Source organism: Phascolarctos cinereus, unplaced genomic scaffold (genome assembly GCF_003287225.1).
Source record: "Phascolarctos cinereus isolate Bilbo 61053 unplaced genomic scaffold, phaCin_HiC Scaffold_9;HRSCAF=440, whole genome shotgun sequence".
NCBI classification, from domain to species: domain Eukaryota; kingdom Metazoa; phylum Chordata; class Mammalia; order Diprotodontia; family Phascolarctidae; genus Phascolarctos; species Phascolarctos cinereus.
In genome coordinates, this window is record NW_027556402.1 from 125,233,647 (window position 1) to 125,248,020 (window position 14,374).

Consider the following 14,374-nt stretch of genomic DNA (forward strand, 5'->3'; position numbering starts at 1 on the left):
TTTAAAACTTATGGTTTTAGAAAGTTGCCTAGAGCATTGAGTAGTTAAATAACTTGCTCAGAGGCTCATAGAATTGTTTCTGAAAGACCAAACAAGAACCCAGGTCTTCCTGGCTTTTAGTCTAACACTTGATCCACTATGGCACATTTCATCTATTAGTACTTTTGTTTTTCATAAACAAAATAAATTTCATGGTATTTTTTGCCATAATTTCATGCTGGACAACACTCCAACCTAATTCTTAGATGTTATTCTTATTACTCTGATCCTCATCCTATCCTGAATGTTTGTGTTCTTCCATCACCATGAGCATTCCTGAAAACACAATCTGGTCCTCAGCTCAGTTGTGATGTGTACCATGTAAAATAAATAGTATGCACTTTTATAGTTCCCTGTTCACTCAAACCCCTTTCCAAATATAATCCATTCTGATTTCCTATTCTGATGGGTCACCACAAGCAAATCTTCTTATAACAGAAGGCCCCAAGACTTAATCTGTTTGAAAAGTATAAGACTTGAGTCTTAATTAGTCATTCATGCTGCAGGAAAGTTCAACACCTGCTTCTGCTGAGCTAGGTTCATTTACTTATACTTTGATGGAAATTGAAAAAATATCTAGCCCAATGCTTCATTTTACAGAAAAGTGAATCCCAGAGAGGTTAAGTGGACTATAGGGAGGAAGTATTAGGGCTGGATTTGAACCCAAAGCCTTTGACTAGAAATTCAACTTTCGGTTTTAAGAGGGAAAGCAAACTAATAACTCAATAGCCAAATTAAGACCTCAGGTAGGACCTGACTAAGGTCACAGGCATAATAATTAGCAAAGCTAAGATTTGGTAGAATTAAAAAGAACAGTTTAAATACATATAAGTCATATAGGAAGCAAGATTGTAAGAAATTGAGAAGTGACTGGGTGGAGAGTGAATAGAGACAATGAATATAGATAGGTTTTTTTCTAAGATTTTGGAAGTGAAAGAGAGGAGAGTTATAGAGTGATTGCTTGAAGGGATGGTAGTTTTAGTGAAATGTTTGTAAAGATGGAAAAGACCTGCATGTGCTCGTAGATAATAAGCATAGAGAACAATATAGGAAGCAATTGAAGATTAGAGAAAGGGGGAAATTTTGAGGGCCCGCTCTCCTTTAAGGAGAAATGAAAGGATGACCCCATTTTTATGAATTGAAAAACTCAGTCACAAAAAGGTTATCTAGTGACAAATTGAGGCCAAACATGGAGATTTTTCTAATTTCTCAACCCAGTGCTGCCTTTTTTTTCCCCAACAGACCAAAAACTGACATGAATTATGCTATGCATTTATTATTTAGTTTGTTTCACCTGAGAATGTTTGAGTGCTTTAACATAAATGGAAGCCTGTACTTGTCCTTAGAGCATTTTGACATCCGTAAGATTTTCTTTACTGTTAATGGGAGCCCAGAGCCTAGAATAGAAGAGATGCATTTTAAAAATCTGTCCTGGCAGTTTTAATCTTTTGTCCAAGGCTATGCAGTAAATCAGTAGCACATAAAGAAGCCTGAACCTTATTCCTCTTCTAATGTCCTAACCATTAGAAATATCCATTTGTTTTAATTCTATTATTAATAAGATGGTATATTTCTGTATCAATAGAAACTGCCCACCTAATGAATAAAAATGAATCTCAAAAAAAAATGGTTATAATTTCTGACAGGATTATTGATAGCAGTAGTACCTTGGTGGTGGCCCTTTTTCTGTACAACATTGATGGCAGCTCTCTTACATGGAAATTGTGACTGAGAGTAACTTACACAATCTGCTAAGGATGATGGATAAATCTGTACTTCTGACTTTGATATGAGCAAGGACAGACCCACTGATATCATATTTGAAGCTCTGATTATGTCTCCTTGATGGGGTGGGAAAAGGGTCATATCCTAGGTAATTGTTGAGGATTAATAATTGAGCAATAGTTGTTTTATATTTGGGCTCTACCCTTCAATCTGGCCAGGGACAAACAAGATGTGCTGAGGAGAACTGAATAACCTGAGCTGGGAAAGGACCTGCCTTCAGAGACTGAACATGGTCTCTCAGGAGTGGGCGCTTGCTAATACATGCTTGGTGTAGGCCAAAAACAAACAAACAAAGAGAGTCATGAAAAGGCAGGCTCAATCACAGAGTATCATTGATTATTCTATGTAGTTTTATAGTCTATAGTATTACACAATTTCTTTAAAAAACTTTTGATTTTATTGAAGTACAAACATGTTCTAAGATGTCTGTATCTTTAAACATTATATTGACAATTGAGTATTCCTTTCATATATAAGTCAGATTTCTTCTACTTCCCTTCAGATCTGAACTTTCAATGTTATTCAGTCATTTTTCAGTCATGTTTGACTTTAAGTGACATTTTGGGGGGTTTCTTGGTAAAGATACTGGGGTGGTTTGCCTTTTCCTTCTCCAGATAATTTTGCAGATGAGGAAACTGAAGCAAATAGGGTGAAATGACTGGCCCAGGGTCACAGCTAGTAAGAGTCTGAGTCAGATTTGGACTCAGGACTACCTGACTCTAGGCCCAGTACTCTATCCACTGTGTTACTTGACTGCCCCTTCAATGTTATAGCTAATCAGAAATTTGTAATACTCTTGTTTCTTAACAATATATTAAAAAAAACTACAAACAAAACAAACAACAGAAACAACAAACCAGAATCATTTTTCTTCCCATGTCTTCCAATTTGTTCATTTTTCAGTTTTTCTTAAACTAGAAGACAACAACCCCAAACATAAGTTGTTTCCTGGATTGCATATACTTTCCAAGGTCAAAAATGTTTCTTGTCCTTCTAGTTTTTGCCATGTTTTTTCCTTCATCTTTTTTTTTTATCCCTGCTTGTGTTGTTTACATAATTCAGTCATTAGTATAAGCTCATTTGGAATTTCCTGATTGTCTCTCTCCAAAATATTGATTAATTCATCAGCTATATTCCAATCATTCCTTGGAAGTAGAATAATTAAAACCCCTGTATAAACAGTTCTTCCAGTACATCCTACTCTATGGACATACTCCTCAAGGTTTCCAGGAAAAATAAAGTTAAAAATGTGAATGACATCTGAGACATCAAGAACTCATGATGCCAGATCCATAGTTATCAACATTCCTACTATTCTTATTTTAAACACACTCAGGCCTCATTGATAATCACTTTGTTCTCAGTTTCCATGTAATAATGACTGCGCATGCAAATCATTAAGTCTCAGGTCACTGGATATATCATTAGCAAAGAGTTTTCTGCCTACAAAAATAATTATTTACCTCCAGGTTTCAAGGAATCAGTGAAGAAATGTATAAGAGCAGGCTTCTCTTGTTTTGTGGTTATGATTATCTTCTGCTTTACTGTATTTACAATCAATTATGGAATGCTATTCAGGTTGATGAATTTATTCATTAGTAGATCATTGAGTCTACCAGAAGTAGCAATCACAATATATGCAACCTAAGTAACATGTTCAGTCTTGTCATCTTTTTTCTTCACCAGCATATATACGAATGCTTTTAAAATTCTTTCATAGGTGTATTTTTGCATTCACTCTTGACTAATAGAGCCAATTTTCTGGTTGGTATCATTATTAGCATTCCAGGACTGTCTTTTTTTCCCCTTGTTCTTTAGTATACGGATAAAAAAGTGTTACTTATACCCAAGAGGGATCATGCTTTGCTGTATAGGTCTAGGTCTAGAAACCTACTTTCTTTGTATAAGCCATGACATCAGGGTAATGATGACATGGATCTTGAAATGTACATTCTGGATCGGAAATTTCATGTTTTTCGTTTTCTCTTAAACCATTATACATGATATTATTTCTTCCCTCCCTTTATCTATTTGGGTTTGCAACATTAATTTTGTCTTTGAAGATTCTACATAGAAATCTTTCTTAATTGGGGGAAGACCATCCCTCTTTGTTTTAATGTAGAGGAGATAATCCTCTTAAATAGCCTCTCAATCAATCACTGGCACTTTTTTCTCTGGGCCATTTTCATTACAAGATGATTTCAAAGTGTTTCCAGGTTTTGTTTCCTTTTTAGATTATGTTTATTTTGTTTTGTTTTATTTTATTTTTACTCTATCATTAATTTAGCTGATTTCAAGTTTTTCTTGTTGCTTTATATTGTTGTTTCTGACTTGGGATCCTCCTCTATTTCTTTAATTTTAGAATCTATTGATTCCAGTTTAAGGGAATTCAAATCCCATCTGACTTAAAAGCTATGTGATCCTGGGCACATCACTTAACTTCTGTCTGCCTCAATTTCCTCATCTATAAAATATAGAGAATGATAAATATACCTACCTCCCAGGGTTGTTAATATTATAAAATAATACTTGTAAAACATAAAAAGATAATAACATTGTAAAACACAAGGCCTAATGCATAGTTGGCAATATAAGGGTTTTTTTTAAAGGTGTGCCAAGGCAAAAAACTAAAACCAATTTATCTGTGATATTAAATCCAAGGAAATACTTTTGAAAAAATGCTAAACATTATTTCCCATAAAATATTTTGATAATGTGGCATGGCACATTTTAAAAATAATTAGGCATTTATTAATGCCAGCTTAAGATAAAAGTAACACTACATTAATTCAGTCTGATTAATGTTAGCCCAATGCACAGGAGATACATTAATAATGACTGACCACTTTTCTACATGCTAAGTAGCAGACTCTTGTATAGTAAATGAATTACATAGGCACCAAACTGCTATTCTTCATTATTAATTCAGCCAATTAAGTATGTGCCATATAAACCATCAATAACAGAATAATAAAACTCTATAGGTTTTAAAATCTATTTGATTATTTAATATCCAATTTGAGGTACTAGGTTGTTTCTTAATTTTAATAGCATCTATTTTCCATAGTGAGAGTCAGTGTGAATTCATCTTTTATTGCCAACTTTCTATTGAAAAGATTTTCTAAAGACAATATTGAAAACACCTCACACTTCTTTTGTAATTTACAGGTCACTTTCCTCCAGGCAACCACATAATTTAGGAATGGTAAGTATCATTGTTCCCATTTTTCAGATTATTAAACTGAGGCACAGACCTTAATGGCTTGTCTCCATTCACAGAACCAGTCCAGCCCAAACATTTCAGCTCTGAAATATATATATAATGTAAAACTTGGCTTAACCCATTGTTATAGATTCAATATTTTGAGTATCATCCCAAACAATATTTCAAGAAGGACACTGATGATCTGATAAGTGTCCAAATGAAAGCAATGAGTGTGTTAAAGGATTTGCATATCATGCCTATGTTTAAAGATACTGTAGATTCTTGATCCTGAAGTAACCTTGATGACTGGGTCCACTACATATTTTTCCTATAGAATCTCAAACAGAATGTCACTTCTGCACATCAGTCCATTTATTTTCTTTACCCTTCTCTGATTAACTCCATATTGCACTTCTCACAATAACTGTTCCAAATGCCCTATCTCCTCAGGCCACAAATCCCACTCTCCCTTCATCTTTGGAAGATTATTTTGTCTGATACTTTACTCAAAAACATATATAATCAAAGCCTCAAAGAAAAAAAATATAGCTGGGTACAACTCCAATTAGAAGTTGAATAATTTCCTGTTTCTGGAAGATGTAAAGTGAAGGTTAAAAAGAATTTAAAATATTTTAAAATATAAATGAGAAGGCTAGAGGTTTAAAATTTTGGGAAAATATGTGAGAGCTTCAGAAGAAAGAATTAGAAATAAATTTTTAAAAGCTTGGACCAGAAATTGAATTTGCTGAAAATTATATTGAGCTAAATAGAAGGTGCTGACTACATCAAAGAGCAAAAAATATTGAAGCCAAAAGACTTAAAAAATAGAAGAAAATATAAAATACCTCAAACCAAAATCAGTAAACTTGGAAAATAGATCAAAGAGAAATAATTTAAGACCCATTAGGCTATTTGAAATCCATGTCCAAAAAAAGAGCTTAGACATCATATTTCAAGAAATCACAAAATTATTTAGATCATTTAGAAACAGAGGACAAAGTGAAAACAAATAATTCAGGAATTTACCTACTGAAACCCCAAAATGAGAACTCCAAAGAACATACAACCAAAATCCAAAGCTTCTCAAAGAAAAAAATAATAATGCAAGCTAACAGGAACAAGAATCTATGAACCAATGAGCCATGATTAGAATTATAAATGACTGAGGGAACTACTGCTACAAGGAAAAAGAGAACTTGAAATATAAATTTCCCAAAGACAAACAGACAAGCTTCCAACCAAGAATCATACACAACAATACTCAATGTATTCCTACAGAAGAAAAATTATTTTTTTTTAATTTTTTAGCAATTGGGGTTAAGTGACTTGCCCAGGGTCACACAGCTAGTAAGTGTCAAGTGTTTGGTCTGAGGCCAGATTTGAACTCAGGTCCTCCTGACTTCAGGGCCAGTGCTCTATCCACTGTGCCACCTAGCTGTGTCATAAATTTTTACTGAAATAGAAGACTTCCAACTATTCCTGACAACAACAATAAAAAAAAAAATCAGAGCTTTTAAGAAACTTTGAAATACAAACACAGGAGAAAAGAGAAATGTAAAATGGTAAAACAATAGAATGGGGGGAAATACACAATTAAACAGGCATAATTGTAAATGTGAATGAGATGAGCTCAGTCATATAAGGATATAACAATATCAGTCATATATGGAAGAGGATATCAGAATAAATTAGAAAATGTAATATAACAATATGTTGTTTACAAGAAACATGATTGCAATAAAAATATGCTGAGTTAAATTAGGACAATATTGTAAAGAAAAAAATAACTTTGAAACAATTGATAACTCTGATCAACACAATGACCAACCACAATTTTAGTGGACACATGATGAAGCATACTATTGCATTTGTGTACATATGCACATATGTGTGTGTATGAAAGTGTCTATATAGATCTAACTATCTATTTATAACATATCCTTTGCAGGAATTTGTTTTGCTTGACTATACCTATTTTTAACATGGGTTTTGTTTTTCCTGCTTTTTCATGGTGGGAGGAGTGGGAGGAAGAAAAGACATTTTAATTAAAAAAAAAACAAAATTTAATTTAACAAAAATTAATTAATTAATATTTTTATGTTTTTTGAATGAAATTCCTTTTTCCTTGTTTAATTTATTGCAATGATTCGAATAAGTCTTTTTTGGGTTCCTGAAAATTATAACTGGGACATTCTGATCTTCTAGCAGTTCATCATTTGGCTGCAAGACTTCTCCCTTCTCCTGTCCTATCTCATTCTCCTCAGCAATGGCTTGTTCGGCCAAGTTATCCAACTTGGTGTTGGCAGTGTCACTCCTGACAAAAAGGACCATGACCTAAATGTGAGAGGGCTGGTCCCACAATCTATCAATTGCTACATGTTCTGTGGGATACTTCAGAGTCTTCGTGTTGTCCATCCCACTCTGCCCAGGAAAAAAAAAAAAGACCTAAGGCCTATGGAATTGCTGGAGAATTTGAAGTCACAAAGTTAACTAGTGTGTTATATGTGACTTGAATCATCCCTTGATTCAAAGTACCTCACAGATGGTATCATCATTCACCTGCAAGACCACAAAGTCCTTGCATGTCGGTCAGAAGTTCTTATTTTTAAGGATCAATCAGTTTTATGACTTTCTCTTTTAAAGCACAGTCCAAGTAACATACTCCCTGAAAATTAAAGTATACCAAATAAACATATAATTACATGTGAGAAAAGGAAATATCAAGGACTTTTTAAAAATAGAAGAAATATAAGTATATCTAGATTAAAAATAATTGTTAATACTGGTTAGTATTTTGTTTCATTTTTTTCCCATCTCTCTAGCTTTTGTTCTTTAATTAGGACTATGTGCCAGAACCAGGCCCTGCTCCTCTACAACACTTTTGAGTTTAACAGTTTAGCTCTACTTGGTCTTGTCCTGAGTCCTGAGTCCCCTTAGGTTATATGATAAGCTATACTTGCTTGAATTGTATGCCCTGAAACTATAAGATTCAGAATGGTGGATCTGCAGATGCTCTAATATCTTAGAAGGCAGTGTTAGGGACCTCAGAGACTTTGGTTCCTGCACTGTTACTGGCTGCAATAGCATGCAGTGACTACACTAGTCATGGCCTACTGCCATTCCCTGGGCTTCAAAGTGAGGCTTTCTCAAATGATCCTTCTCCTCTTGCTGCCTGCAGGCACAGAGCTTTGAAGACTACATTTCTCTCTTACCTCTCCACAGTCCATTGAAAAGTTACTCTGTACTGGTGCTATCTTTGCCCCCTTTTTATTGCTTGCTGACTTCTGGGCAGTTTTGGTGGTTGAAGGAGTAGTTTCTCATTGGTTTTCTTGATCATTTCCCAATCTGGGGCAAATTTTAGGATTTTGTTGGAGAATATATATATGGACACATAGTGGTCTGCCTTCTGTATAGGTAGCGATGCTGTTCAGAAGACTGTTTGGCTTTTAAAGCCCTTTACAATTTGATCCCAGGCTCATTGTATAATAGTTCTTCACCCAAACTCTGTGATGCAGACAAATTTTCCATCTTTCTTTTCACATGATACTCCATCTTTTCATTTCCATGTCTTTGCATTTGCTAAGCTCCACTTCTGGAATGCACTACCTCCTCATGTCTATCCTGCAGAATCCCTCTCTTCTTTAAAGACAAAGATTAAGCAAGAACTTACAAATGGAGTCTGTCTGTATGTGTGTATGTTTTCTCCTGATTGCCTCTACTTCTGATGCTCTCCATTCTGAACTACCTTATATTTAACTAATTTATATTAATTTGCATTTATTATTTTCATATTTATTCTATATCTAATTATGTATGTCATCATTGTTTACTCTGTTAAAATGTTAGCTTCTTGTGTGAAGGGAGTGTTTTATTTTTTATATTTCTATCTCTATCTCTCCCCACCTAGCATAATGCCCAGGGCATAATAATTAATTAATAAATTCTTGCTTGATTGAATCATAATGATAATTTTGCCACTTGTTTAAAGTACAGTTCAATTCCTAGGCTGAAGGTATTTCCCAAAGTTGGAAAGAAACTTCTTACAAACACAAAGTCTCAACATGCATGTGTCACATCCTCTCCTAGTTTCTTATCCTTGCATCATCTTTTTTTTTCCCTATTTACATATTATCTTAATCCAGTTTAAATTCCATGAAGGCTCTCTAAACTGCTAAACTCATCAGTCCCCATGATACAGCAACATATGGGTATACCTCAGAGATATTATGGGTTCAGGTCCAGACCATTTTAATAAAGCAAATATCACAATAAAGGGGCCACATGAATTTTTGAGTTTACCACTGCATATAAAAGTTATATTTGTACTATACTGCACTAATTAAGCATAAAATAGAATTATTTCTAAAAATATCTATACTTTAACTTAAAATACTTTATTACTAAAATAAATGTCATCATATACTGCATCATAATCTTTTTGCTGGTGAAGGGCCTTGCCTCGAAGATGATAGATGATGACTGACCAGAGTGGCGGTTGTTGATGGTTGGGGTAGCTGTGACAATTTCTTAAAATAAGACAACAGTGAAGTATGAGACATTAATTGACTCTTCCTCTCACTTGAACACTTACAGGCCATGGTAGGGTTAATAAATGGTTAAATTTCAATATTGTTATGTGTCAAGGAATACGGAGGTCCAAGGAGGGGGAGAGAGATAGGCAAATGTCCAGTTCGTAAAACTGTGAGAACATACTCAAGATTTATCAGTGAAATTCCCTGTCTTATATGGGCACAATTCATGGCACCCAAAAAAATTGCAATAGTAACATCAAGGGTCACTGATCCTAGATATAATGATAATGAAAAAGTTTGAAATATCACAAGAATTTACCAAAATGTGACACAGAAACGTGATGGGAGCACATGCTAGTAAAAAAAAAATGGTCATGATAGACTAGTTTAAGCAGGATTGCCACAAACCTTTAATTTGTTGAAAAAATGCAATGTCTGTGAAGTACAATAAAGTGAAATGCAATAAAATGAGGTACATAGGTTCACATCCAAGTGAGGACAGATGACAAAGTCTACATTTATTGCTTGCTTCTGTTTATAATAAATGTCTCATAAAGTTAAGAAGGTATTCTCATAGGTATTATATTATTTGAATATGTTATAAAAGGGAGTGTTCAACAGTTTGATAATAGCTATAAACAACACGTTTAGCAAGTTCACAACTAGAGGGATGCTAATAGAAGAAATTTTAAAAGTGACTCTTTTCAGAGTCACCTGAGCTGTTGGAGCATGGAAAACAGAAGAAAAGGGCATAAACATGCAATTTTTTTCATGGGAAATCTGTGGAAGACTATAATTTAAACTACATGTTGAAAAACTATGGAATCTGAGGTAACTGTTACAATGACATGCAGAGTATGTGCTATGTTTCTATCTCTACATGAAAAGGTCACCAATCTTTTTAATGTAAATGCAAGTTAGTTTCTGCTAGAAGAGAAGCTGAAAAGTCTTTAAGAAATCTATCTTTTTGGTATTCTTACAATCAGTCTATCTATTATCATACATTTGTTAAATACTTACTATTTTTCAGGCATCTTGCCAGGTAATGAATATTCAAATCCAAAGACTGCAACAACTCCTACTTTCAAGTGCCTTACATTCTAATAATTATAGATGGATATTAAGATAAGGAATACAGGATGGAATAAATAATCCAGAAAAAAAATATAAAATGGGAAAAGGTTATGGAGGAAAAAGAAGCAACATCAAGAGGTAGAAGAAATGTAAGAGGAGAGATGACTCTATGCTATTGTACATATGTCATCATATATAATAATATATTTACATATATACAGGAATCATCCCAATAGAGGTAATTCTGTACATGTTTTACAGAATACTATGGAACATTCACAAGAACTTATATTAACAGATTAGTGTAAAGTCAGGTGTTAGTTATGATGCAAAAAAAAATAAGTTCATAGGAGAAATACAAATGTACATCTGTATTTTTCAGACCTGCTTAGTTTTACTCCAAGCTGAAAAATATAACTTTATTTCTTTAAGAACCAAAAGACATAGCACCTTGGTCCCCACCAGAGCATTGATTTCTACTAAACACCTATCTTTCTATAAATACTCAAGTTAAAGCATACTGCAGGGCTTTTATTTCCCACCCTACATTTTTTCATGTTGCTATCAACAACTGGGGAAGTACTATGGACAACAGTCTTAACAATTCTACAGATAATATAAATCAGAGAGAGACAGAACATGCAAGCAATGATATAATTAGCTTAAAATTGTCTTGACATATCTGGGTGCTAGGCAAAATTCATTGGGATATCATTTAACTTGGTTACTGTAAAGTCATAGTTAGATTTCTAAAAAAATCAATTGCTTACATATGAAGTTGGAGAAGCCTGCATTTATAGCATTTCTGTGAGAGAGATAAAAACATCTGGAGATTTTAGTTAACTAAAAGTATGAGCCAACAGTATTATGCCCCTGCTGAAACTCAAATAAAATTTTACCTTCTGTTTTTATATGTTGGTCCAGATCTGTGATTCCATCAGTGTAGGAAAATCCCTGGCATGAAAACTCCCTTCATTCATTCAACTCAGAGACCCACCTGGTACACAGAAATTTAGAGCTACATATCTTTAACTTTACCTCTAGCAACATTTCTCACTTTCTCTATCTCTGTCTCTTCCTCTGTCTTTGTCTCTTTGTGTATATCTTTCTATCTCTTTCTGTATCTCTGTCTCTGTGTGTATCTCTGTGCCTGTGTCTCCCTGTCTTTCTCTCTTTCTCATTTAATAGGAAGAGACCTAGCCTTAGAATCAAGAAAACCTGGGCTTGATTCCTGCCTCTGACACATGCTAATCATATAACCATGAGCAATTCATTAGATTTCTTAGTGCCTTAAGTGATTCTTAAATAAGACCATAAAGCTTTTCATGTCAGGGATTTCCCCACACCCATGAAAACATGCTTATGTGTATATAAATGCATGAGTATGTGTGCAAATGTAAGCTGGTATTTATTACATTGTTCCTATTGTTACACTTTTATTTTTATTGTCTTAACAATAACAAAACAATGTTGGCAATATTCTGAGCTAACTAAAATCCATAGATCTTTTGCACATAGTTTTACATGAATTCATATAAATCTGCCTTTCCCTTTTCTTGTGCCCAAGCAATTAACTTTTCCCAAACAAACCTAATTGTATGACTATATTGTAAGTAACTGAATCATCCAACTGGTTTTTGACTAATATTCTAACTTGTCAAATTATTTTAAATGATTTTATAATTCTATCTACCTATCTATCTATCTATCTATCTATCCATATATCTATCTATCTAGTTGCCAGCAAATGGAAGACAATGTTCACGCATTTTTCTGCACTGATAAAAATACACATGAAGTATTTGTTCATTTCTGGGTACTGTTTCTTAATGTAAAGCATAAATTAAGCATATTCAGAAGAGGTCAACAAAGAAGATGAAAGCTATGATGAGTAAAGACAATTTGAAAAAAACTGAAATATTTAACTCAGAGAAAGGAAGACTAAGGGGAGGTAAGATAACTATTTTCAGCTATTTGAAAGATTATCTTTGGAGGACAGAGTAGAGTGGCTCTTCTCAAGGAGGATGGAATTAGAACATAATATGGACTCTTCCTACTTTTCCAATTTTCTCGTATCTTACTCCCATCCATGAACTCTACAATCCAGTAATATTGGTATCCATGTTGTTCACCTCCCCAGGCAAAGGTCAGCAAGCAAGTAATAACACCTACTATGTGTCAGGGTTTTGGTTAAGCCTAGGGAAAAAAAATAAAGCAAAAAACTATCTGTTTTTGAGATTCTCACTATTTTAATGGAAGAGACAATGAGCCAATATGTACAAATATGCTATAAAAAACTCTATCTCCTGATTCTAGACATTCTTTCTTCCTTTAAAAAAATTGAATGTTGACTTCCGCTTCCAGGAGCTAAGATGGCAGAGTAAGAAGGTAGTCACTGTTATCCTCCCCTATCAACCTTTGAAAGTCCAGAAAATGTCACCCCAGAAAAAAACCTAGAAAAGCTTAACCAGAAGAGAGATGGGGAGCAGCAGTGCAGTAGCCCAGGAGAAGATCCTGGTGCCTCGGCACTCTACAGCAAACAGGTCCTCAGTAAAAATAAGGGAAGCAACACTACAAAGGGCCCGAGGCAGAAAAACATCCTGCAGCATTCATCTGAAAGGAGCTGAAGAAAGCAACCTAGAGTTGCTCAAAAGTTCCAGCCTTGCTGATTCCAGTCCAAAACCAGGGAAGCTGTCAGAATCCTACAGCCTCCAACTGCCAACCAGGAGGAGATCCTGAAGCCCAGGTGGTAGAGCAGGCAAACATCAACACCTGGACCTCTGAGTGCATCAGTGAGGGCAGGGAAACCAGTGGAAACCAGCTCAAAAAACCACCAGGGGCCTCAGAATTCTACAGCACAGGATTCTCCAAGTGTCTTAGCAGAACTAAGGGAGGCAGAACTGCAAGGGGCCCCAGGAAGATAAACACCATGCAGCACCCATCTAAAAAGGAGTTGAAGAAAGCTAAAGGAAAGGAAAAGCAGACAACCTAGAATTAATCCAAAGTTCTAGCCTTGCTGATTCCAGCCTAACATGAGCTAACTTGCCAGAAACCTACAGGCTCCAACTGCCTACATAAGAGTCCCCAGCACACAAAGCCAGTGACCAAGACGAAGGCTGCCAACACAAGAAGCTTGGGTTAGTGTCCTCTGCTCCACAGCAGGAGAGCTCAAGCTCTTTAAAGGCCAGGGAATAAAGAAACACCATGAGTAAAGAGAAACATATCACAGATTCATATTATGAGAAGAGTGAAGATAAATATAGAAATTCTGAGGAGGATAACATTGTCAACAAACCCAAATCTGCAACATCAAAAGGCAATATGAACTGGTCTGAATCCCAAAAAGCCTTCTTAGAAGAGATCAAGAAGGATTTTAGAAGTGCAATGAGAGAGATAGAAGAGTCCTTAAAAAATACAATTGACCAACTGGAAAAAAAGTTCACTGAAGAAAACAAATCCCTAAAAAACAGAACAGGCCAATTGGAGAAGGAAGTACAAAATCTAATAGAAGAAAATAATTAATTAAAAATCAGAATTGAATAAATGGAAACTAATGACTCTATGATAGAGCAAGAATCAGTCAAACAGAAATAATTTTAAAAAATGGAAAAAATAGATGAAAATGCAAAATATCTCATGGGCAAAACAACTGACCTGGAAAATCAATTCAGGAGAGACAACTTAAAAATTAATGGTCCACCTAAAAATCATGATGAAAAAAAGAGCCTGAGAAGTATCT

The 14,374-nt window shown here is 34.7% G+C and overlaps 2 pseudogenes; both read right to left on the minus strand.

The window, feature by feature from the left end:
- Window positions 1-2,738: 2,738 nt before the first annotated feature.
- Window positions 2,739-3,381, minus strand: LOC144455447 (putative ATP-dependent RNA helicase DDX43 pseudogene; annotated as a pseudogene).
- A 3-nt stretch (window positions 3,382-3,384) lies between these two features.
- Window positions 3,385-7,613, minus strand: LOC110201122 (putative ATP-dependent RNA helicase DDX43; annotated as a pseudogene).
- Window positions 7,614-14,374: the final 6,761 nt, after the last annotated feature.